Genomic DNA, 24454 nt, shown 5'->3' with positions numbered 1-24454 from the left:
AATAATCGGACACTGTCCCACGGTCCAGCGATGTGGGCAAACAAAGCCCAGCTCCTCTACCCTCCTCTCTATGGCGCCGGCATTGTAACTGTGGGCACCCGGCTGTGGCTTCACAGCCGGGCACGCACTGCGCGTGCGTGAGACCCAACAATACAGACCTGATCACGGATGTGGAAATACGGGCAATTTACGAAACAGCGATCACAGGTCAATTGGCTTCAGTATAAATCACACAAATAGGAAACATAAGGGGAATACAAAGACAATGAGTTTCAAAAGAGCCAACTTCCCTAAACTACGAGCCTTGCTAGAAGGCATGAATTGGGATAAAATCTTAGGAACAAAGAACACGGAGTAGAGATGGGTTTGCTTTAAGAGCATATTAAATAAGGTCATTAGCCAATGCATCCCATTGGGTTATAAATTTAAAAGAGCGAACAAAAGTCCTGGATGGCTTAACTCTTAACATCTTGTTACAAAGGATGGGGAGATGGCGAAGGTATTGAATTTATTCTTCTCCTCAGTCTTCTCAGGGAATCGGGAGGCTTCAGTAACCAAAACTGCAGTGTTAATCCTTATGACACATCACAAGAAGCACCTCCATGGTTAACAGAGGACAGAATTAAAATTGGACTTGGGAAAATTTAACATTAATAAATCACCAAGACCAGATGGCTTGCATCCGAGGGTACTTAGGGAAATTACCAGACCATTGTTCCTAATTTTTACTGACAGTCTACTGACTGGAATGGTACCAACCGATTGGAGAAAAGCCAATGTAGCACCAATATTTAAAAAGGGCTCAAAATGCATCCCTGGAAATTACAGACCAGTTAGCCTAACATCAATAGTATGCAAGCTCTTGGAGGGGATGTTAAGGGACTATATACAAGATTTTAGTAACGAAAACGGTATCATTAGCAGTAATCAGCATGGATTCATGAAGAATCTTTCTTGCCAAACCAATCTATTAACCTTCTATGAGGAGGTGAGTTGCCATCTAAATAAAGGAAGGCCCATAGATGTGGTGTATCTGGATCTTGCAAAAGCATTTCACACTGTTCCCCATAAACGTTTACAAAACAAGGTCCGTTGGCATGGACCAAAGGGTGAGTACATGGATTGAAAACTGGCTACAAGGGCGAGTTCAGAGGGTGGTGATAAATGGGGAGTACTCAGAATGGTCAGAGGTGGGTAGTGGGGCCCCCCAGGGTTCTGTGCTGGGACCAATCTTATTTAATTTGTTCATAAGCGACCTGGAGGATGAGGTAAACAGTTCAATCCCTGTATTTGCGGACGATACTAAGCTAAGCAGGGCAATAACTTCTCCGCAGGATGTGGAAACCTTGCAAAAAGATCTGAACAAATGAATGGGGAGGGCAACAACATGGCAAATGAGGTTTAATGTAGAAAAATGTAAAATAATGCATTTGGGTGGCAAAAATATGAATGCAATGTATACACTTGGGGGAGAACCTCTGGGTGAATCTAGGATGGAAAAAGACCTGGGGGTCCTAGTAGATGATAGGCTCAGCAATGGCCTGCAATGCCATGCTGCTGCTAACAAAGCAAACAGAATATTGGAGGCATGCATTAAAAAGGGGATCAACTGAAGAGATAAAACAGTAATTCTCCAGCTCTACAAGACTCTGGTCCGGCCACACCTGGAGTATGCTTGTCCAGTTCTGGGCAGCAGTTCTCAGGAAGGATGTACTAGAAATAGAGTGAGTACAAAGAAGGGCAACTAAGCTAATAAAGGGTCTGGAGGATATTAGTTATGAGGAAAGGTTGTGAGCACTGAACTTATTCTCTCTGGAGAAGAGATGCTTGAGAGGGGATATGATTTCAATATACAAATACCATACTGGTGACCTGGTGACTGGTAAGACTTTATATGCGGTCTCCCTTTGGGACACACATCTAGATATCTTAGAGGTTGAAGACCAGATTTTAGCCCACTGTGTGACAGAAATTTGTTGTTGAATGTGTTGTGGCCATTTGCGCATGGAAGAGTGAGGTTCCATTGAGAGTGGGGTATTCTCCTGGAGAATTTGGTATATACTAGAAATGAGTCATGTTTGGTATGGTCCCTGGGAGCATAAAAGTTCAAAGGGCAATGGTTTGGTGAGGGCGAGTGTGGGGGAGAGTTTCAAAAGAAAGTGAGTTATTTGGAGGTATGAATATAACAAATGTTTTGGGATATGTCTATTTGATTGGAGGTCACAAAGTGTCGGAGTTCAAACAGACCCTCCTTAGCCCAGGGGAACATTTGGATATGTGAGAGGCTATCAAGAATTAAAGGATTAAACAGTACATTAGAAAGGGGGGGGGGCATGGGGAAGACAGAGAGAATCTGGAGAGGCAGGACCGCCAGATCTTGAGTGAGAACAACATGGGGCCCAGACAGAGACCCTGCAGCCTGAGGTCTCGCGGGAGGGAGTTTAACAAGACACGTGGCCACTCATTATAATTAGGAGAAAAGAGGTTTAACCTTAAACTACGTAGAGGATTCTTTACTGTAAGAGCGGCAAGGATGTGGAATTCCCTTCTACAGGTGGTGGTCTCAGCGGGGAACATCGATAGTTTAAAAAAACGATTAGATAAGCACCTGAACGACCACAACATACAGGGATATACAATGTAATACTGACATATAATCACACACATAGGTTGGACTTGTGTCTTTTTTCAACCTCACCAACTATGTAACTTTGAGACCCGCACTGCATGTTGCAATTTACTGGGACCTGTGATGTGTCCCAGAAGATTGCAGTGAGTGAGGGGTGGAGAGGGGAACTTCCTCCCAGGGCTCTACGGCGCCGGAAGTGGGAGCTGGGTGCCTCTAAAAAGAGGGTATCTCTTTTTAGAGCAGTGGGTGATGTCAGTAGAGCAGGGGCCGGTCTCAGTTGAGCAGGGGCCGGTCTCAGTTGAGCAGGGGCCGGTCTCAGTTGAGCAGGGGCCGGTCTCAGTTGAGCAGGGGCCGGTCTCAGTTGAGCAGGGGCCGGTCTCAGTTGAGCAGGGGGCAAAATCAGTAGAGCAGTGGATGGTGTCAGTAGAGCAGTGGATGGTGTTAGTAGGGATGAGTTTGGTGTCAATCGTTTTTTGTTTTTATTATTTTATTTCGTTATTTTTTACAATTTTTTAAAAATATTTTTTTCATAACATTTTATTATTTTACAATGTGTTAGGAGCCCCATTGAGGGGCATTGGTGAAATAGCACAGAAAGGGACTGAGGACCGAGATTTCCTAGTCCCTTTCTCTGTAGCCTCAGCTGCCACGGGGGTTCAGCAGGGGGAATCTGCATTGCATAGGGTGATTAGGGTGTGCCCAGGCACACTTGGCACATCCCGTGCGCACGCCTATGGACCTCAGTGCTGCCAAGCGGAAGTGCTAACCACTTAGATACAGTGCTGCCCAAGATGATAGTGGGTCCGAGCAAGCATGCTTCACCCTTTCGTGATGCAAGCTGAAATCTGACTGTTTGCTATGTGGTGTTGCACTCTGTAAATCACTGGCGCTTTTTGTTTTACTGAATAAGCCAAGATTTAATTTAGTCTGCATTTCTCCTTCCTTTTTTGACAGTTGAAAACAAACCGTTCCAATTTTAGCTAAGCTATTCCCATCCAGATATTCAGGTTGTTCAGGCACACCGACACACACAAACACACACACACACACACACAGCTGTGTAGAACATTCATGCAAAATACAGGACAGGTATACACAAATAACAGGAAGGCCATTAACCCTTGCCAGCAGCCTATAAAAATCTGCGATTCTGTTTCAGCACCGGCTTCCACTTCTCCTGGGCACTGATCAAACAACAAGCAGCTTCCAATTTGTTTGCACACACAGAGAGAAGAAAGCCGCCACGCAGAGGGCCAATAAAAAGAATGAACGCCGCGGCAGGGAAGGGGTTAATGCCGGGACAGACTACAAAGGAGAAAGTCAAACAGGTTTCTGCAGAGAGGAGTGTGTGAAAAGTCAGCTTGTACTGATACTAGAACAGGCCAGAGGACACACCTCCCCCCCACACCACTACACCTTGACGTGCGGAGAACTATTGCGTCCTGCCTGGGACCGGCCATAGACAGGGAAAGGTGAAAGACAGGCTTCTGAACATGTCTAGGGGGAATTCAGACATTGGGCTTGATTTACTAATGGCAAATAGATTGCAAAATGCACAAAGTAGTAAATGTAAAATAGATAAAACTTCACTTTGAATACCCAATCACGTGCAAGAAAATTTTTAAAAAACTGCATTTGTGTTTGCACATGATTGGATGATGGAAGTCAGCAGAGTTTCTGCTTATTTACTAAGCTCTGGAGCAACTGCACTTTGCAAAGTGCGCAGTCTGTTTGCCTTTATTAAATCAACCCCACACTCTTACGGTGGCCACACAGGGAATGATTTTACATACAATCGATTGATTTATTCTCCGCCAGAAAAAGATTGGACGATCGATCAGGCACCAATGCACTAATTAATTTTCAGCACGATCGAACCCTATACTCACTATCTAGTTTGAAAATACGCCGCGGATGGGCGCGGCACTTGTGTTTAGGGTTGTAGGCTCTCAGGGACTATTTCTATGAATGCAGAATTCCTGCTGAACTGCTGGCAGCAGGGCTAGACGCTACACCAAAAACATAAGGATTGAGAAAAAGCACAGGAATCGCTTTCCTCATGGCACCACAAAGCAATTGCACTTTGTTCATGCAATCTACTGCGGGTGTGAGACTTGTAGTCCAACAGTTTTATTAAGGACCTTCACTGGACTTTATATTAGTATATATTGTTTTGTGATCATATTGCGCTGCACTTCCTACTATATATAAAAGTTAAAAGACACTTCAAAAGCAAGTCGCAGAATGCAATGCGTTTGCTAGTATCGGATTGCATGGGTATGAACATCCATGCAATCAGATTCCAGTGCGGCAAAAAAGGTGCCTTTTTCGTGCTGATGCGGAGTGATTTGAGCTATAAAAAAAAAAAATATGATGATGGGCTCAAATTGCACCGTACAGAACTGCATATACCGTGCAATTCCTGTGCGAATCTCATGCGATGTGACGCATTGCATTAGTGTGAACTCAGCCTCAAGGCCGGTTCACACCGGAATCGCACAGGATTGGAGTTATATGTTCCTGTGTCATTCCCCTGCAGTGCAATTTTTAACTCAGTCATTTGAATTGGCTAAAATTGCACAAACAAGTATTGCACGCACTACTTTTGAAAAACGTGCCGCACCAAATCCAGTGATACTGCGGTACCAAACGATCTGGTGACGGTAAACGCACTGCGTTTGCGATCTTCCTTTGAGGTGCCTTTAACAATGTACTGGCACCTGCAGCAGATCACAAAGGCAGTGAGTGCATTTTGAATGTGGTGCAGGAAACACGTCCTTTCCCGAACTGCTCTCTGGTCAAGCAGGCCATGAGCAAAAGGCATTATTTGTTACCTACAAATCAAAACAAAAATATGGATACAATCGGTGAATGCTGTTGGTGTTTAATAAAAATTGCTTTCAAATATGTTTTGATTAAAAAAAAAAAAAATCAAGACTAATGACTTTACATAAATCTATATCTATTGGGTAGACTCTTAATTAGATAGAATCATAGAAATGTATTGCAGAAACCAGCCATGATTTAATTGTTAAGAAAAACTTTTAAGAATGGAAATGTCATATTCAACTAGTAATATATTTTCCTGTAATGAGTTTATATTCATGTAACGATGTAAAACTCTTCTTCTTATACACTTTATTCAATGTTTTATGACAATCTTTAATAAAATACTTGAACAAGTAAAAAAAAAAAAAAAAATTAATAAAATCAATAATTAAAAAAAAAAAATAATCGCATTTAGAGATCATGTGATGCGCTACACACTTACTGATCGCTTTGATCTATTTTGTTTCCTACGATCCGTTTTTCCGTCTGTCCTGATCAGAATATTTACAATGAAATTGATCAATTTTGCTCCAAATCAATCGAAGACACTTCTTTTCCATAGTTCATACATTTGATCATATGACTCGATTCCGATTTATCAAATTGTTATGTGTATGGCCATTATTAGGCAGAGAACCCAGCTGTCACGCACTTGGAGGGATTCTTTCTTTTTTGAACCAATCCCCTCTGTCCCTCTTTCCTCCTCTGGTGTCACTATATTTGTGCTGATGTACATACATATCAAAAGTATTGGGACGCCTGCCTTTACACGCATATGAACTTTAATGGCATCCCAGTCTTAGTCCGTAGGGTTCAATATTGAGTTGGCCCACCCTTTGCAGCTATAACAGCTTCAACTCTTCTGGGAAGGCTGTCCACAAGGTTTGGGAGCAGTGGCGGCCTGTCCATTAAGCCCCCTAATCTACATACAGGGTGCTGGACCATGGATTCCAATGGTGTGGGGGGGGGTTGAAGCACTTCATTAATAGGCTTCAAAAAAGGGTGTGCTCAGGGCGCAGAGCACTGCGCTCGGGGGCCCACCCAGTCGTGTGACAATAGCAAAAGAATTTTCGCTATTATCACATTGATTCTCCTCCAGGCCAATCAGGAAGTGGGTCGTGAGACTCGTTTCCCGATTGGCCTGAAAGGAAAAGCCCTCCTATTGGTCGCCGAGGAGGAGGCGTATGGCCTAGGAGACGCATCCTGGGACACGGAGAAACTAAGGGGGGGAAGCCGCCACGGGGGTGTGGGTGTGTGTGGTTGCAGTGCAGGCTGGAGCAACGGGGGGTGTCAGCTCCGTCTGTCGTCCCCCTTGACCAATAGAGCACCAGCCGCCACTGTTTAGGAGTGCGTCTATGGGAATGTTTGACCACTCCTCCAGAAGCACATTTGTGAGGTCAGGCACTGATGTTGGACAAGAAGGCCTGGATCGCAGTCTGTGCTCTAATTCATCCCAAAGGTGTTCTATCGGGTTGAGGTCAGGACTCAACACAGCCATTAAAGCGGAGTTCCACCTTGGGGTAAAAACGGACACTTACCTGTCCAGGGAGCCTGTGATGTCGGCACCCCAGCCAATCTTCGGATCGACTGTCAGCCGCCGTCATTCCAGGTAAGGGAAGCCTTTTCGGTTTCACGGCCAGTTCCCTACTACGCATGCGCGAAGCACTCTGCACTTTCTGATTGGCTTGGCGGTGAAGGAAGGAGGAGGGGGCCGAACAGGTCCCCGCTCTCCCCTACCCCCGGAAAGGTGCCAAATGTGACACCGGAGGAAGGGGGGAGGAAACATTTAAGCAGAAGTTCCACTTTTGGGTGGAACTCCGCTTTAAAAGTCTAAACCGCTGGCAACAAAAGTGAGTACACCCCCAAGGGAAAATTTTCAAATTGGGCCCAATTAGCCATTTTCCCTCCCCGGTATTATGTGTCTCGTTAGTGTTACAAGTTCTCAGATGTGAATGGGGAGCAGGTGTGTTAAATCTGGTGTTATCGCTCTCACTCTCTCATACTGGTCACAAGTTCAACATGGCACCTCATTGCAAAGAACTGAGGACCTGAAAAAAAGAATTGTTGCTCTACATAAAGATGGCCTAGGCTATAAGAATATTGTCTAGACCCTGAAACTGAGCTGCAGCACGGTGGCCAAGACCACACAGCGGTTTACCAGGACAGGTTCCACTCAGAACAGGCCTCGCCATGGTCGACCAAAGAAGTTGAGTGCACGTGCTCAGCGTCATATCCAGAGGTTGTCTTTGGGAAACAGACGTATGAGTGATGCCAGCATTGCTGCAGAGGTTGAAGGGGTGAGGGGTCAGCCTGTCAGTGCTCAGACCATACGCTGCACACTGCATCAAATTGGACTGCATGGCTGTTGTCCCAGAAGGAAGGAATCTAAAGATGATGCACAGGAAAGCCCACAAACAGTTTGCTGAAGACAAGCAGACTAAGGACATGGATTACTGGAACCATGTCCTGTGGTCTGATGAGACCAAGATAAACTTATTTGGTTCAGATGGTGTCAAGCGTGTGTGGCGGCAACCAGGTGAGGAGTACAAAGACAAGAGTGTCTTGCCTACAGTCAAGCATGGTGGTGGGAGTGTCATGGTCTGGGGCTGCGTGAGTACTGCCGGCACTGGGGAGCTACAGTTCATTGAGGGAACCATGAATGCCAACATGTACTGTGACATACTGAAGCAGAGCATGATCCCCTCACTTCGGAGACTAGGCCGCAGGGCAGTACTCCAACATGATAAAGACCCCAAACACACCTCCAAGTCGACCACTGCCTTGCTAAAGAAGCAGAAGGTAAAGGTGATGGACTGGCTAAGCATGTCTCCAGACAAACACTATTGAGCATCTGTGGGGCATCCTCAAACGGAAGGTGGCGGAGCGCAAGGTCTCTAACATCCACCAGCTTTGTGATGTCGTCATGGAGGAGTGGAAGAGGACTCCAGTGTCAACATGTGAAGCTCTGGTGCACTCCATGCCCAAGAGGGTTAAGGCAGTGCTGGAAAATAATGGTAGCCACACAAAATATTGACACTTTAGGCCCAATTTGGACATTTTCACTTAGGGGTGTACGCACTTTTGTTGCCAGCGGTTTAGACATTAATGGCTGTGTGTTGAGTTATTTTGAGGGGACAGCAAATTTACACTGTTAGGCCTCATTCACACGTGGCGGATCCGTTTAGCGGAGTCCGCCATCTCAGCAGGAGATCGCTCTGTTATTCTCCGCTGAGCCAGCAGAGTGACAGGTCCGTCTCTGCTCACTGAGCGGGGATGGGCCTTTCAGAGCACCGCTAATTCCTATGGAGAGATCGGACAAAAACAGATTGCATGTCCGTTTGCAACGTATCGCCATACGTCTGATTTTAGCGGATGGCAGACGGGTGTCAGCACACACATCTCCGCTGACATCCGTCCCCCCATAGGAGTGGCCCGATCGGATCTGCCTGAAAAACGGACAGGCGGTTCTGAGCCGGCTTGCCGTGTGAAAGGGGCCTTATACATGCTGTACACTCTTTACTTTACATTGTAGCAAAGTGTCATTTCTTCAGTGTTGTCACATGAAAAGATATAACATCACCACTTGTAAACCCCCCTTTTTTCTACCCTCTTCTATCTACTCCTATTTTTTGTTTTCTACCTTTCTTTTCATATTGTGTGGTACTTATAAACAGATTATCTCTTCCGTTTTTTTAATAGATACCTATTAGATTGATCTTATTACTGCTCTATCAAAATTAACAAATAGAATAGAATAGAATTTTATAATGCTTTCAATGTAATACTTGGTTCATTTGTTGCTCTACTCATTACATTTTTATATTGTTACATACTCATCCTGTTCATAAATCGATATGTTTAGCTCTATTGCTATTTTAATACTGTACAACCATCCTTATATGTACTCAATTTGTAAATCTTTGTTATATTTAAAAAATAATAAACACATTTGACGAGAAAAGATATAATAAAATATTTACAAAAATGTGAGGGGTGTATTCACTTTTATGAGATATTGTATATAAAAACATATCTATTTATAGATCTATCTATATCTATATATAAATATATCTATCTATATATAGATACATATAAAATCAGGCTTGCAGAGTGAGTTAGGGCTTGTTCACATGTGCTTTGGTTTTTGAAGAGCAATCTGTGTTTGAAACGCTCTTCAGAGAACATTTGGTGTTTCATTGCCTCCTCACTACCCGTTTTAACCCCCTAAATGCCAAAAGCAAAGCACTGCGGCCGCAGCATGTGTACACACCCAGCTGCTCTGCTGCCTCTGCAGCAAAAGAGGGCAGTGGTTGAGGGGCGATAAAAACGCGGTTCAACGCAGCTCAAACATTCCAGTATCAACTTTCCCAACCCTCCCCTAAATACTTACCTGTCTCCTCTTTTAATCCAGTGCTGTGCTGCTCACACTAGTGCAAGTGACCCATGTGTACAGTGAACCGAAAGTAGATCAATATCATAAAGGTCACACCTGAGAGCTGGCAGCGGGCCTTCTGCCATAATAAACACTAAATCTGTGCAGTCCAAATGTTTACTAGAAGTGGGACGCAGGAATGTAATTACATGGGGACAGAACAAGTAAAACTGAAAATGGACGCCGTATGAATCTACAGCAGCCTTTCCCAACCTTTTTAAACATGGAGGAGGAAACCCTAGTACACACGATCAGAAAATCGGATGAAAAATACCGCTTTCGCAGCGATCGTATGATAATCTGATCATTAGTACACAGCTGATCAAGACAGTTCATCCAAAATTATCTAAAAGGGACAAACAATTTTCTCATATGATACCAGATCGTATGATTTTCATTTTAATCAGTACAATATGCGTCCGAAGAAAATTAAATCGCAAGAGCAAGACTACACTTGCTTGGAAATGAAAGAATACATTACAACACATTACATCACTTCCAAGGTTGTATAGTGTCATACAAGAATTTTCTTAAGTTTAGTAACCTCTTGATTTTCAATATGAGACTAGCATGAAAAAAAAACAAAAAAAAAAAAAAAAGAGATTTGTCTGATATTCTCATTGTGTGTATGAGGCTTTAGAGAACTAAATAACTAAAATAAAAATAATTACCATACCTACAGGTCATGATGTGTGATGCTCATGGTGTGTTATGGTCAGTGGAAGAATGTTCCTTACAAGGGTGGTCATTGGGAAGAATGTTCCTTACATTGGTGATCATTTGGAAGAATGTTCCTTACAAGGGTGGTCATTGGGAAGAATGTTCCTTACATTGGTGATCAGTTGGAAGAATGTTCCTTACAAGGGTGGTCATTGGGAAGAATGTTCCTTACATTGGGGGTCAGTGGGAAGAATGTTCCTTACATTGGTGATCAGTTGGAAGAATGTTCCTTACATTGGTGATCAGTTGGAAGAATGTTCCTTATAAAGGGGGGTCATTGGGAAGAATGTTCCTTACATTGGGGGTCAGTGGGAAGTATGTTCCTTACATTGGGGGTCAGTGGGAAGAATGTTCCTTACATTGGGGGTCAGTGGGAAGAATGTTCCTTAAATTGGGGGTCAGTGGGAAGAATGTTCCTTACATTGGGGGTCAGTGGGAAGAATGTTCCTTACATTGGGGGTCAGTGGGAAGAATGTTCCTTACATTGGTGGTTCATGGGCAAAATGTCCATTACGTTGGTGGTCAGTGTAAAGAATGCTCCTTATATGGGTGGTCATTGGGAAGAATGCTAGTTAAATTGGTGGTCAATGGGAAAAATGATTATTATATGTTGGTGATCAGTTGGAAGAATGCTCCTTACATGGGTGGTCATTGGGAGGAATACTCCTTAAATTGGTGGTCAGTGGGAAGAATGTTCATTCCATTGGTGGTCAGTGGGAAGAATGTTCATTCCATTGGTGGTCAGTGAGAAGAATGTTCCTTACATTGGTGATCAGCAGGAAGCATACCCCTTACATTGGTGGTCAGTAGAAAGAATGCTCCTTACCATTGGTGATCATTGCAAAAAAAAAAAAAAAAAAGCCCTCAGAAATAGCCATAAAGATCATTGGCGTCAGTGGTAACTTGGCTGAAGGGCAGAAATTGCTCATTGCTTCAGGAACCCTTAGAAACCCCTAGAGGAACCATGGTTGAGAAAGGTTTGTCTACAGTATGTAGATTATCGGGAAAGGTAGAGGTGAAAAGAAAGCCTTGAACTGGACAAACTGCAGGAGTCAGGCAGCCAAGCACCTACACACCATAACTGGTACTGAAGAGCTTCATACACACTGCAGGGTGCAATCCAACACTTAGAAAATGAAGTAACACTGAACAATATCCTTATTTTCCAAATATAATCCATACATATCCACTACAAAAAGGATCCTGTAATCTATTCTTTCATGAAACTCTTACAGTTTTTTGCCTTCTTGTAATGTCCTCTGTGAGCTCCTGAACCTCTCCTTTCTCCTCCCTTCTGTTTGGAACATTACACATCCCATAGTCCATCCTGGGAGTGAGCAAGAGAGGATGGCTTTGCTTCTACATACAGTGGGGACCATTGAGAAGGAAGGTAGCCACCCTCTAACATGGAAGTCAGATCACAACAGTAAAAACAAAAGAAATCTGGAGATTTGGAAGAGGCTGAGAACAATAGAAGGGACTTTCCTGAGTTCATTATACATACTTGTATAGAATGTTTTTTTTTTGTTTTTTTTAAACCAGAGTTTGATGTCACTTTAACCACTTGAGGTCCGGGCTATAGCCGAATGACGGCTACAGCGCGGACCTCAATTTCCGGGAGGCCGTCATGGGACGTCCTCCCCTGTGCACACGCACCGCGCGCACGCTGCAGGGCACGCGGTGTGCGCGATGTGACCACCGAGTCACGGAGACTCGGATGATCACAGATCCGAGTAAGGGGCCGGTCCCGGCCCCTTACCATGTGATCAGCTGTCAGCCAATGACAGCTGATCACATGATATAAACAAAACCTCGGTGATCGGTTTCGTTTTCTCCTCACGCTGACAGCTTATGTCAAAGGGACATCGGTCCTGAAGGGAAAGGAGGTACATATGCCTCATCTGTGCCAACAGGTGCCATCTATTATTGCCACCTGCCAGTGCCCACAAGTGCCACCTGTCAATGCCCACAAGTGCCACCTGTCAATGCCCACAAGTGCCACCTGTCAATTGGTACCAATCAGTGCCACCTAGCAGTGCTGCCATCAATCAGTGCCCATCACCGCCACCCATCAGTGCCCATCACCACCACACATCAGTGCCCATCAGTGCCGCCTCATCAGCGTACATCAACGAAGGAGAAAAATTACCTGTTTGCAAAATTTTATAACAAAATTTAAAAAAATATATATTTTTTTTTAAATTCTGTCTTTTTAATTTTTTTTAACAAAAACTAAAAACCGCAGAGGTGATCAAATACCATCAAAAGAAAGCTCTATTTGTAGGGAAAAAATGATAACAATTTTATTTGGGTACAGTGTTGTATGACCGCGCAATTGTCATCCAAAGTGCGACAGCGCTAAAAGCTGAAAATTGGTCTGGACATTAGGGGGGTTTAAGTGCCCAGTAAGCAAGTGGTTAAATAGGGGACATTAGGGGGGTTTAAGTGCTCAGTAAGCAAGTGGTTAAATATTTCCATATAAGATGAGCTGGAAGTACCTGCTAGGGCAGAAAATGTCAGGAATTATGCAATGTCAACACCCGACACACACAACTGGAGCTACTGCTCTCAGGTTGGGCTCTACTGACAGACAGGATAATGTAATGGAGGGGTCAGCAAAGACAACATAATTGAGGGGTACACAGACTTGATTGCATATTAGCTGCTTTCCAGAGAAAGTGTAAAATTATTTACTGGTTAAATGTAGTTCTTTAAAGTGGACCTTTATTCCCATTTCTCAGTTTGCAGTGGACACTGGTGAGGAAGCCAGGGCCTCTCAGGTGCCTCCTAGAAAGACTAGGTCACCAGTGTCTTCAAGCCTGATCTTGTGCATACCCCATATATAACCTTGTTTAGTTTATTAATTATTTTTCAATACAAACTGTATCAGGTCACATATGGCACATACGTGACATCAGCAAGGGCACCATACAGCACCTGAGCTTCCTTCTGAACAAAAAACACACAACGGCAGATCTCGCATGGCCCATGTACCTTACCTGACCTGGCACGGGTTGTATTGAATAACAAAGTGAGGTCATGTACGACTCATGTGGAAGATGACCTGCAAACGTGATTAGGGAGCTGCCAAAGAATAAGGCTGGGATCAAATATATGCAAATTGGGTGCGTTTTAAACCGCATGACATGTGAATGTGACCGGCTCTCAATGGAGCTGATTTTCACGTGTTCAGAGTGGCCATGGTGCGGTTTTAAAAAGGGTCCTGTGTGTTTTTGGGTCCGGTCCAGGTGCAAATTCAGGCAAAAATTTGCACCTGAAGTCACACCTGAACCAGTGAACAGAAACACACCATACCCTGGACTGCAAACCGCAGCCGCACATACACTAGATTAACAAAAGTATTGGGACGCCTGCCTTTACGCACACATGAACTTTAAGGGCATCCCAGTCTTAGTCCGTAGGGTTCAATATTGAGTTAGCCCACTCTTTGCAGCTTCAACTTCTCTGGGAAGGTTGTCCACAAGGTTTAGGACTGTGTCTAATGGAATGTTTGACCATTTTTCCAGAAGTGCATTTGTGAGGTCAGGCACTGATGGACAAGGAGGCCTGGCTCGTAGTCTCCACTCTAATTCATCCCAAAGGTATTCTTTCGGGTTGAGATCAGGACTCTGTGCAGGCAGGATTTTGGAACAACAAGAAAGAATTAAAAAAAAAAAAAAAATTTAACCACTTCAATACCAGGCACTTACGCACCTTCCTGCTCAAGCAAATTTTCAGCTTTCAGCGCTGTCGCAATTTGAATGACAATTGTGCGGTCATGCTACACTGTACCCAAACAAATTTGTTATCATTTTTTTCTCACAAATAGAGCTTTCTTTTGGTGGTATTTGATCACCTCTGCGATTTTTACTTTTTGCGCAACAAATAAAAAAAGACAGAAAATTTTGAAAAAAAATAAAGTTTTTCTTTATTTCTGTTAAATTTTTTTGTAAATAAGTAAGTTTTCTTCTTCAATGACGGGCATTAATATGGCAGCACTGATAAGGCAGCACTGATGGGCACCGATAGGCACCACTGATGGGGACTCATAGGCGGCAATGATGGGTACTTATGGGTGGCACTGATAGGTGGGCACTGATGGACACCGATGGGTGGCATTGCTGGGCATCACTTGTTTTATCTGGACCATAATGTTGCCAGTGAGTGCCCATTTGTGGGCACTGATTGGCATCTATTGTGCATATTTTTTCATATGTGGATGGCCATGGGGTACATACCTAGCCATCCATATGTTGCCCCCTTCCCTGGTGGTCCTGGGCGGCATGATGATGGTCCTGGGTGGGCATCTGAGGGGGGGGGGCTGTGCAGACTGACACACCGCACCACCGATCGCTGCGATGCGTGCCCCCACTGGCGTGCGGCGGCTGTTATCCTGAAGGACATCATGTGACGTCCAGTCAGGATAACTGAACCACCGCTCAGCCGTCATTCTGATATAGGCGGGGCGGGAAGTGGTTTAAAGGGTTCGTTTACCTTCACAAAAAAACTGTCTATGCAGATAAGGGGAGTCTGTAGATAAAAAACAGCTGTAAAGCTCTGACTAAAGTTGAAATATTGCCCTTGCTATAGGTGTAGGCCATTTCTGTACCTCATGAAGCCTGACTGGAATACTCCCAGGATGTTGCTAAATGAGGCCTAGTCATTACTGCTCACCTCCACCATGCAGTAGCTCTGACCTTAGCATATGAGAGCTCACTCCTGTGATGGTGGAGGTGACAAGTAACGACTAGGTCTCTCTTAGCAATGTCCTGGGAGTATTTCTGTCAGTCTTCATGAAGTACGTAAATATCTTACACCCATATTTACATACTTTATGAATCCTGACAAGAATACTCCCAGGACATTGCTAAGTAAGGCCTAGTCATTACTGGTCACCTCCACCATCACAGGAGGGAGCTTTTTCTCTGATTCAAACCCCCTCACATGCTCTCTTTCTCTAGCCTGATGCAGTAGTTCTGAGCTCAGAGTCTGGAAGTTTGCTCCTGTGATGGTGGAGGTGAGCAGTAATGACTAGGCCTCACTTGGGAGCAGGGTGGATAAAAATCAAACATTGTTTTGCAAATCTATGTACACTACAAACTGTATTATTGAATCTGTTCTGATATCGCTATTTTACTAACTTGACAGCTCATTAGTCTAAATAGGAAAACTTCATTTTGTTTGCAAATATTAAAAGATTCTAACTACCAGCAAGAATATGTCCTTACATTTAAAGAGCACCTGTCATTTCAGATCCGTCATGGCAGCGCCTGTTAGCGGGCATCCACTCACCTGCTGCCGCCACGTCCCTCACCTTGTTGTGTCACTGCCGCATCACCAGCTGTCTCAATAAAGTGAATGGGACTGTCGGTGAGTCAACAGCGGGTCAGAGGAGGAGACGCTGTGGGACAGAGATGACAGTTGCTCTTTAAAAATTATGACTTAAATTGAATTGATTTAAATCAAGCCTTTTTACTAGCGAGTTAAATCATTATTTAAATCACGATTTAAAATCGACTTGATTTAAATCAAATCCACCCTGCCTGGGAGTATTCCAGTCAGGCTTCATGAGGTACATAAATGGCCTACATCTATATCAAGGAAATTATTCAACTTTAGTCAAAGCTGTACAGTTTGTTTTTATCTACAGACACCCCTTATCTTCATAGGCAGTTTTTGGTAAGGGTGAACTACCCCTTTAAACATAACCAAAATTAATTTTAAAGGGAGGGGGCAAACAGAACAGAATACGTTTTTAAAGGGGGGAGGGGGAGGTTTACTTTACTATATAAATATATACAGTTGCGGCACCACACTAAACCTCCTCCTACTGTAACCAAATTAACAATTAATCCCATTAAAATAAAAATAAAAGATAAAAATGTTATACTAAATGTACAAAAACGTGTGTTCGGCACTACAATGCACCTCCCCTGCTGTGAATAAACAATCTCACCTAAAATAAAAAATGTATGTAAAAAGCGCAAAAACTTTTTTTTCCATTTCCATAAATGAGAATCCAGTACTACAGTACATCTCCCCCTTTTCCAATAATGTGGTTATGCAATTCCCCCAATATAAAATAAAATGTTCCTATTACACAAATTTTAGCCAATATACAGTTCAAACATTATTCACATGCAAAGAAATTCCAAATAAAGTGCATAAAATTAAAGTGCTTTAGTGTCTCTTGTATTACTTCGAAAATAAAGTGCTTTAAATTCATGCCAGTGTTCTCACGTGCTCCCCTTTTGAACACTCACCAGCAATCCATGACCCCTTAATAATGTAAGTGGGTCTAAATGCGCTTTAAGATGGCTCATCCAAGGCTCCTCTCTCTCCTTTTAAGGTGTCCCCAGGTGTTGTTTTCCTCTCCTCCACAAACCATCGTATGGATTACATAGAACAGACCAAAGAGCAATGTCCCAATAGTGTAATATTGTTTCTTTATTTGAATAAAAAAGGTTAAAAACACTGACAATGAGGTTTGGCTTGTATTGAACAAGCTACAAAGCATAAAACCAGTGGGACTAGTGTCTGTGTGCAATGGACTGGAAGTGAGCAGACCAGAAATGACACAAAGCACCGCCCAACGTGTTTTGTCATCAGGAGCGTCCCTTTTTACTATATGCTTTTTAATTGAAGCTTAAAAAAATTGTTTTCAGTTTCCACAGATAGTATAGCTCCTACTGTATTTCCAGTACCCCTCTAATGCTAGTCTGCATGTATGGTTATACCAACACTGGTGTCATGTCCATACCTTCATCCCCGTTGACCATTCATAAAACAGTTGGCCACAGAGTCATCAGAGGCTGTGTTTTGTCATTGAATACACATAGATGGAGGCAGAGACAACGCCACCACTAGTGTCTAGTATACATACACCATGTATGTCGGCAGGGGTGGGAAGTACGGCAGGAGCAGCCATGAAAACAATCTTTTTAAGCTAAAAACATACCCAAACCCATGACTCTGCTCCAGGCTTGTTCCCTCCATCCTACACGGACAGCCCTGGTACTGGCTATCATAGCCTGTCTCTGCTCTCAGTCAAAAGTATTAAAAATACGTACAGAAGCCGCACTTCAGAGCTCAGCTCTTCTTTCTGTGCTTAATTTGTTAAAAGAGACTGCATACATTGATATCTCCACCCGAAACCAACCTTCCTTGATGCAAGTCTACTGCTAGCTTGCTCACAAGGATGGGGGAGCAAGCCAGAAGTGGTGAAACGCGTCAATAAGGTTGGCTTCGGGTGGCGAGATCAATGTATGCAGTCTTTTTTGGACAATTAAACACAGAAAAGAAGAGCCAAGTTTTGGAGTGCGGCTTCTATTTTTTAATCTTATTTAAGCAGTTTTTTTTTCCAAAGGAAACATGAAATCACTACAAAGCAGACAAACCACTCCTAAGGGTGCGTTTGCACTCCAGTGTTTTGAATCGCGGGCAGATTTGCCGCGAATCTGCCCGCGATTTGAAAGCGCTGATGTGTGAATGACAAATCACGGGACTCACATTTGAGATGCCATTCATTTGAATGACACCTCTAATCGCGGTGTGGGACGCATCGCGTGAAGCATGTCACCCACAAGTAGCTCCTGAACTTTGATTTGAGCGACATGCTTCCCGCGATGCGTGTTGCCGCGATTGCAGCGCATTTTGTCGTGCGACAATCGCGGCAGACCTGCGCCACGATTTGAGGTGTCATTCAAATGCGAGTCCTGCGATTTGCCATTCACACATCAGCACTTTCAGATCGCAGCCAGATTTGCGCTAAAGTGTGAATGCAGCCTAAGCCCTCCATACTGTACATGCCAAAAGAGAAGTCACCCAGTGTTGGGCTTAGCTATAGAAGTAAGTACTGCAGTGAATATATCTGAAACTATATGAAGAACACACTGCTGGAAGCATTCCAACATCCTTGAGGTCCATCTGTCGTTCCTGCATAGTGTAGCGACCATTTTGAAAAGCCAGTTAGTCTTCCTGAGAATGCAGCCTATCAGCTTCTTAGGAAAGTCAATGACATACTAATAAATAAACGTAACAAGTGTAGAGTATGCAGATAGGAAAACAGTACAATGTATATGAATCAGAGACTCGCTGTTAGGGCTTATTCACACAGGCCAGGGGCAGTAAAAGTAGGTGGTTGAGCCACGGTTTTACAGCCCCCAACTGCCCCCCTAAAACGTGGCAATGCAGATGCTAAGGACTGTACCCATTCTGCAGCTGTGATTATTTGCTTCGCAGGCACAGCAAAAATTAAAAGGCGTGTTGCATTCAGCAGGTGGTACAGCCGAATGCGACCCATTGAAATGAATACGGTAGCACCACAACCGTCCCGCAACTGCATGCAATGGACGCAGTTGCTGTGCGGTGGGTTCCCATTTTAAGGGATGGCAGTATGTACTGCGTGAACAAGCCCTTAGGGCTCATTCACACCACAACGCATCCATTACTGCGTACCTGATGCATTTTTTGTAAGCATTTCACATGCGATGCATTTTTTTTTTATCTTGTTTGCCTTGCAGCACGTTGCATTTATATGCACTTTGGTGCATTTGAACACATTGCACTGCGATGTCTTTAAAAAAAGTAGTACATGCTGTACTTTTTGCAACGCAAGGCAAATGCACCGCGCTGGTGTGAACTGCATACATACAGAACCGTTATTTTTTTTGTTGTCAAGCGTTGGGAATGAATAAAATGGAAATGGGGGTGGTTCTGGCGCAAACTGTAGTTGAAATGATGCCAGAGAACCTGAGGACAAAGGAACACGTGTGCAGGCTCAGAAATGGCGTTGCAACACTTTCGGTGACGTCAGACGCTGCTGCGGTCCACGAGCGCCTCAGACCTCTCCTCTGCATTACCATCTGAGCCACAGAGTGTACAGAGCCGGTGAACGGCTTTCTATGGCTTCCTGAGTGACACAGCCTGTTGAACCAGCGAGCAAGGAGATGCACCCTGCAGGATTTTCCTCATGCTGATCGTTTTAACCTCAATGTGAGCATTTTTATAGTACCATAAGGTTTCTACAGTTCATACTTAGAAGGCGCCTCTTTCTTTACCCTTTTTCTTGGGAATGAATATACTCTTAGGGCCCTTTCACACCGAATGCAGTTGGATGCATTTTGAACTGCACTCCAACTGCACAGACAGCCCAAAATCAAGTAATCCTATGGGTATAGTTCACATCATTGCAGTGCAGTTCACCGCTGTTAAAAAAAAAAAAAAAAAAAAAAAGTAGAGCATGCTGCATTTTTCTGCACCACAAGCGCACTCTAGATGCACTGGACCGCACCCTTTAAGCCAAGAAAGTCAAGCCCTAAAACATATAGAAAAATGCACTTCAAATGCAGTGCATAACGCATGCAAAATGCATTCAAGCACAGAGCAAGCGTGCTTCAAATGCATGTAAATATGCAGTCAAAAACAGGCAATTATGTGCAGTTTCTGGTGTGAATGGGCCCTTAGGGTTTGTTTACTCTTGCAGCTGGGGGCACAAAGCAGGCAGTTAATCTGTGTTTTTACCGCCACTACCCCACAATAGCGCCACCTTAAAGGGATAGTTCACCTTTACCACCAAACTACCTATGCAGATAAGGGGCATCTGTAGATAAAAACAAACAACTTTGACTAAAGTTATATAAAACCCTTGCTATAGGTGTAGGCCATTTACATACCTTATGAAGTCTGTCTGGAATACTCCCAGGACATTGCTAATTGAGGCCTAGTCATCACTGCGCACCTCCACCATCACAGGAGTGAGCTCTTAAATGCTGAACTCAGAGCTACTGCATCATGGGAGAGAAAGAGCATGTGAGGGGCTTTGAATCAGAGAAAGAGCTCACTCCTGTGATGGTGGAGGTGACCAGTGATGACTAGGCCTCACTTAGCAATGTCCTGGGAGTACTTAGCAACAAAAGTACATAGAAGAGTCGGCACCACTGGAAATTCAGTCTTCCATTTTAATTGTTGTTGTGTGACCATGATAAAAAGAACACGCAACTCTTCTGTACTTTTGTGGTTTGTTTCTGGATGTGGGAGGGACATCCTGAGCCAGAGCACTTGGACTAGGTGTACCACCGTCCATCTCATCATTTTGCTTTTCTGCTCAGAGCGGTGTGATTTTGTAGTACTTAGCAACATTCTGGGTAAGGCTTCGGGAGGTATGTAAATGGTCTACACCTATAGTAAGGGTATTATTAAACTTTAGTCAGAGCTGCACAGTTTGATTTAAACACTTCAATACCGCACAGTCATGTGACGTCCTTGACTTTGTGCGGGGATATCTAAATGATGCCTGCAGCTACAGGCATCATTCAGATATCATTCTTTCCAGCCGGCGATTCTGTGCACGATAAGAATGATCATAGCGACAGTTTCGTGGCTTGACGTCACCCCCCCTCCCGCCGCCATCCGGTGCTTCTCCGGGCTCTCCAGTGCCATTGGGGGGGGCCCGGAGAAAGAATCGGCCGGCGCCGGATGACGACGATAGAGATTTCCGGTGATCAGATGGTTACCAGTCATCTCTATGACCGTCGGAGGCCCGGGCGCGACGTTATGACGTCACGCCCGGGTTCCCGGATGTAAACAAAGCCACGATCGTGGCTGTCAGTGTGAGATCAGTGAATTTTTTTTCTCGATCTCATGCTTTCCAGCCTGGAGGAGAGATGTAGGGTCTTATTGACCCGGCATCTCTCCATAAAGAGGACATGTCACAATAGATTCCTATTACAAGGGATGTTTACATTCCTTGTAATATTAATAAAAGCGATCAAAAAAATTAAAAAACAATGTAAAAAAAAAGTGTAAAAATAAAAAGAATTACGTAAAATTAAAAAAAAAAAAAAAAAAAATTTTAAAACGCCCCTGTCCCCAGTAACTTGCGTTCAGAAGCGAATGCACACGCAAGTCCCGCCCACATATGTAAACGCCGTTCAAACCACACATGTGAGGTATCGTCGCGTGCGTTAGAGCGTGTGCAACAATTCTAGCACTAGACCTCCTCTGTAACTCTTAACTGGTAACCTGTAAAAATTTTCAGAGTCGTTTATGGAGATTTTTAAATACCGAAGTTTGGCGCCATTCCATGAGTTTGGGGGTTCTGAGTAATTTTCTAGCAAAAAATTATGATTTTTGTGTAGGAGAGGAGTGCCAGAATAGGCCCGGTATTGAAGTGGTTAATCTACAAACATCATAGGCAGTTTTTTTTGTAAAGATGAACCATCCTTTTAAGCTGTAGAGGCAGTGAATAATGGTGTACAACGCATCGCAGCAAAAATTATTCCCCCCCGGTCATGTTTGGCGAGCAGTACCACCTAAATGCAGACCATTCAACCGAATGGAGCTGTGTACCACTGTGTGCAATGCACATGGCTGTAATGCGGGTTTTTAGGGGTTGAAACAGACAGTGAGGTGACATAATGCCTCCTCACCACCTGTCGAACACCTTTTGAAAAACGATCCACTGCAAGTTGCTCCTCAGAGTGCAATATGTGTATAAATAAGCCACTATAGTATAACACACACACACACACACAAATCAGAAGCAGGTTATTATACTATGATCTGTTAGTATGCTGATACATTTATAGAAAGTACGCTGTTCCTAAAGCGGAACTCCAGACACATACTATATATGTGGACTTTATGACTTGGATGGGTATTTTGGGAGTATTATGTTTAGGCTTTATGTAGCATTGTAGGCCTCTACTGTTTGACTGTTTCCATGGCAGCACAGAAAAGGAGATGATGTGGGAGTGATAGGTGTGAGAGGCTCAGCTGTCATTGAGGATCTCAAAATAACACATTAAAAACTCTCCCACAACCAAACCTTGTCATGGCAACATTCTGGGGTCGGAATCATGTTATTTTAGGTACTTATGTTGGGTCTGACTGATAGTATCGGTGGGGTGGCATGCTCAGCTTCAAGTGGAGTTCCACTCCTAAAATTATTTTTGCATTATTCAGCTGCATTAAAAACAATAACATTTGGAAAAAAAATTTTTTTTTTTTTACTCTCCTTTTCATGTCTGTTGCTAGGGGGTCCCTTGTAATCTGCCTCTTCCTCTCCCTGGCGCCTGCCGTCATTTCCCTCGGCGCCCATGCTCGCTAGTGCTCCTGGGAGATGCTTGTCATCACTTCCCAGGAGTCAGTGGGCAGTGCCGAGGGCTTCGTTGCCATCACAACGGGGGCGGGCACTTCCAACGCCGCCGCCCCTTGTGATGGCAACATCAGGAGTGTATGGCGCTGCGCCGTACATACGGCGCATGCGCGAGAACGGGTGGTGCATGCTGGTCGCTCAGCTGCACCAGAGCCCGGAAGATAGTACTTGTGGGCTTCACATGCCCACAAGCACTATGGAAACTGCCAGCAAAGAGGAATATAAGATATATTCCTCTATGAAAATTGGCAATCGAGCGCCGATTCAACACAGAACAGTGGAGTACTATAAATAATCTTTATAAACAAAACATATTCATCCTAAAAAAAAAAAAAAAAAAAAAAATTGTTAACAGTGGGAACTCCACAGATTCAGAACAACGCCCAATGCAGAAACAATGCAAAAGACCCTTGCTTTGAATAGAGCATGTTTAACCCAAAACACTGCGTTGGTGTGCGCTGCGATAAATCAAAGCAGGCATCATTTTTTCGCAGTGCATCGCACAGCACTACATATCACAACAATTTGCTGTGCTGAGACTTGTCATTTTGTGACACTTCACATAAAGTTAGAAAGAAAAAAAGTAAACAAGGCAATGCGCCCAAACAGTGCATTGTATTACCCCTCATTGCTCCCGCATAGCGCACACCAGTGGTCGTGCACTGTCTGCAGCAGCCCCCGATAGATGTAAATCCATTTTGTTTGCTAAAATGGGCTTTTTGTAGCCACTTCCTGCCTACATGCCTACACTCCAGTGATGGCATTTCTCAGGGTGAGTTTCCTGATGGGGACAACAGTGGCCCAGGCCAGCATAATGTGTTTAAAACAGCCACTTGTCTCCATCGGAAGCCTATATAAAATGGGGGACAACGCAGGGGGACAACGCAGGAGCACACCTGTTAGCCAAGGACAAAATGTTGTCAGATGTTATTTTACTGAAGGATTCAGATTTAGGGCTCATTTACACAATAGGCAGTGGATTGGCGTTATAGCACGGTCAAGGCAACTTTTTAAAAATGTTTTATTTAATACAGGTATTTATATAATTCTAAATACCTTTACATATTGTACATTCACATCAGTGTGAGAGGAAACTGGAGCACATGGGGGAAACCTGCAAAAGGAGATTATACATTGCACTGTTTTACTTTTTTTTTTTCCCCTTTTTTGAAGGTCACAAAATGACATTTCATTCCTGGTTGGGACCTGAACCGAGAACCCCAGTGCTGCAAGGTAGGAGTGCTAACCAGTAAGCTGCTGTGCTGCCCTGTGCACCATTGTTTCCATTCACACCACAGTACTGTAATGGTGTGTGCTAAAAAAATTCACGGACAGGATGCATTTTTACACAACAGTGCACAATGCATAAAGTTGAATGAATGGTATTTTTTTTACATTTCAATAAAGTAAAAAAAAAAAAAGTTACAACGCATCACACCCCCCCTACACAACATACACTAGGGGGTACGTAATATACAGATCTTAAAGCACACTCACTGGTGTCAATGGGCCTTTTAACCACTTCAATACAGGGCACTTATATACCTTCCTGCCCAGACCAAATTTCAGTGCTATCACACTTTGAATGATAATTGCGCGGCCATGCGAATCTGTACCCAAACAAATTTTTTATAATTTTTTTTCCCCACAAATAAATCTTTCTTGTGGTGGCATTTAATGACCTCTG

General features: G+C 43.8%; 1 protein-coding gene across 4 annotated transcripts in view; it reads right to left on the bottom strand.

Moving 5' to 3' along the window:
* Window positions 1–24454, bottom strand: part of MAP3K10 (mitogen-activated protein kinase kinase kinase 10) — a 95245-nt gene that overhangs the window by 56805 nt on the left and 13986 nt on the right. The window contains exon 1 of one of the 4 annotated variants that reach the window (XM_073598496.1): window positions 9849–9962. The exons of the other annotated variants lie outside the window; for them this stretch is intronic. The gene's annotated coding sequence lies outside the window, so the exon portion shown is untranslated. Of the gene's footprint in view, window positions 1–9848; window positions 9963–24454 lie in introns of those variants that run through there. 4 annotated transcript variants of the gene reach the window in all.

This window comes from Aquarana catesbeiana, linkage group LG09 (genome assembly GCF_042186555.1).
Source record: "Aquarana catesbeiana isolate 2022-GZ linkage group LG09, ASM4218655v1, whole genome shotgun sequence".
Classification (NCBI taxonomy): Eukaryota; Metazoa; Chordata; class Amphibia; order Anura; family Ranidae; genus Aquarana; species Aquarana catesbeiana.
Note: the sequence above shows the minus strand (reverse complement) of the source record. Positions and strands in the feature narration are given on the sequence as shown.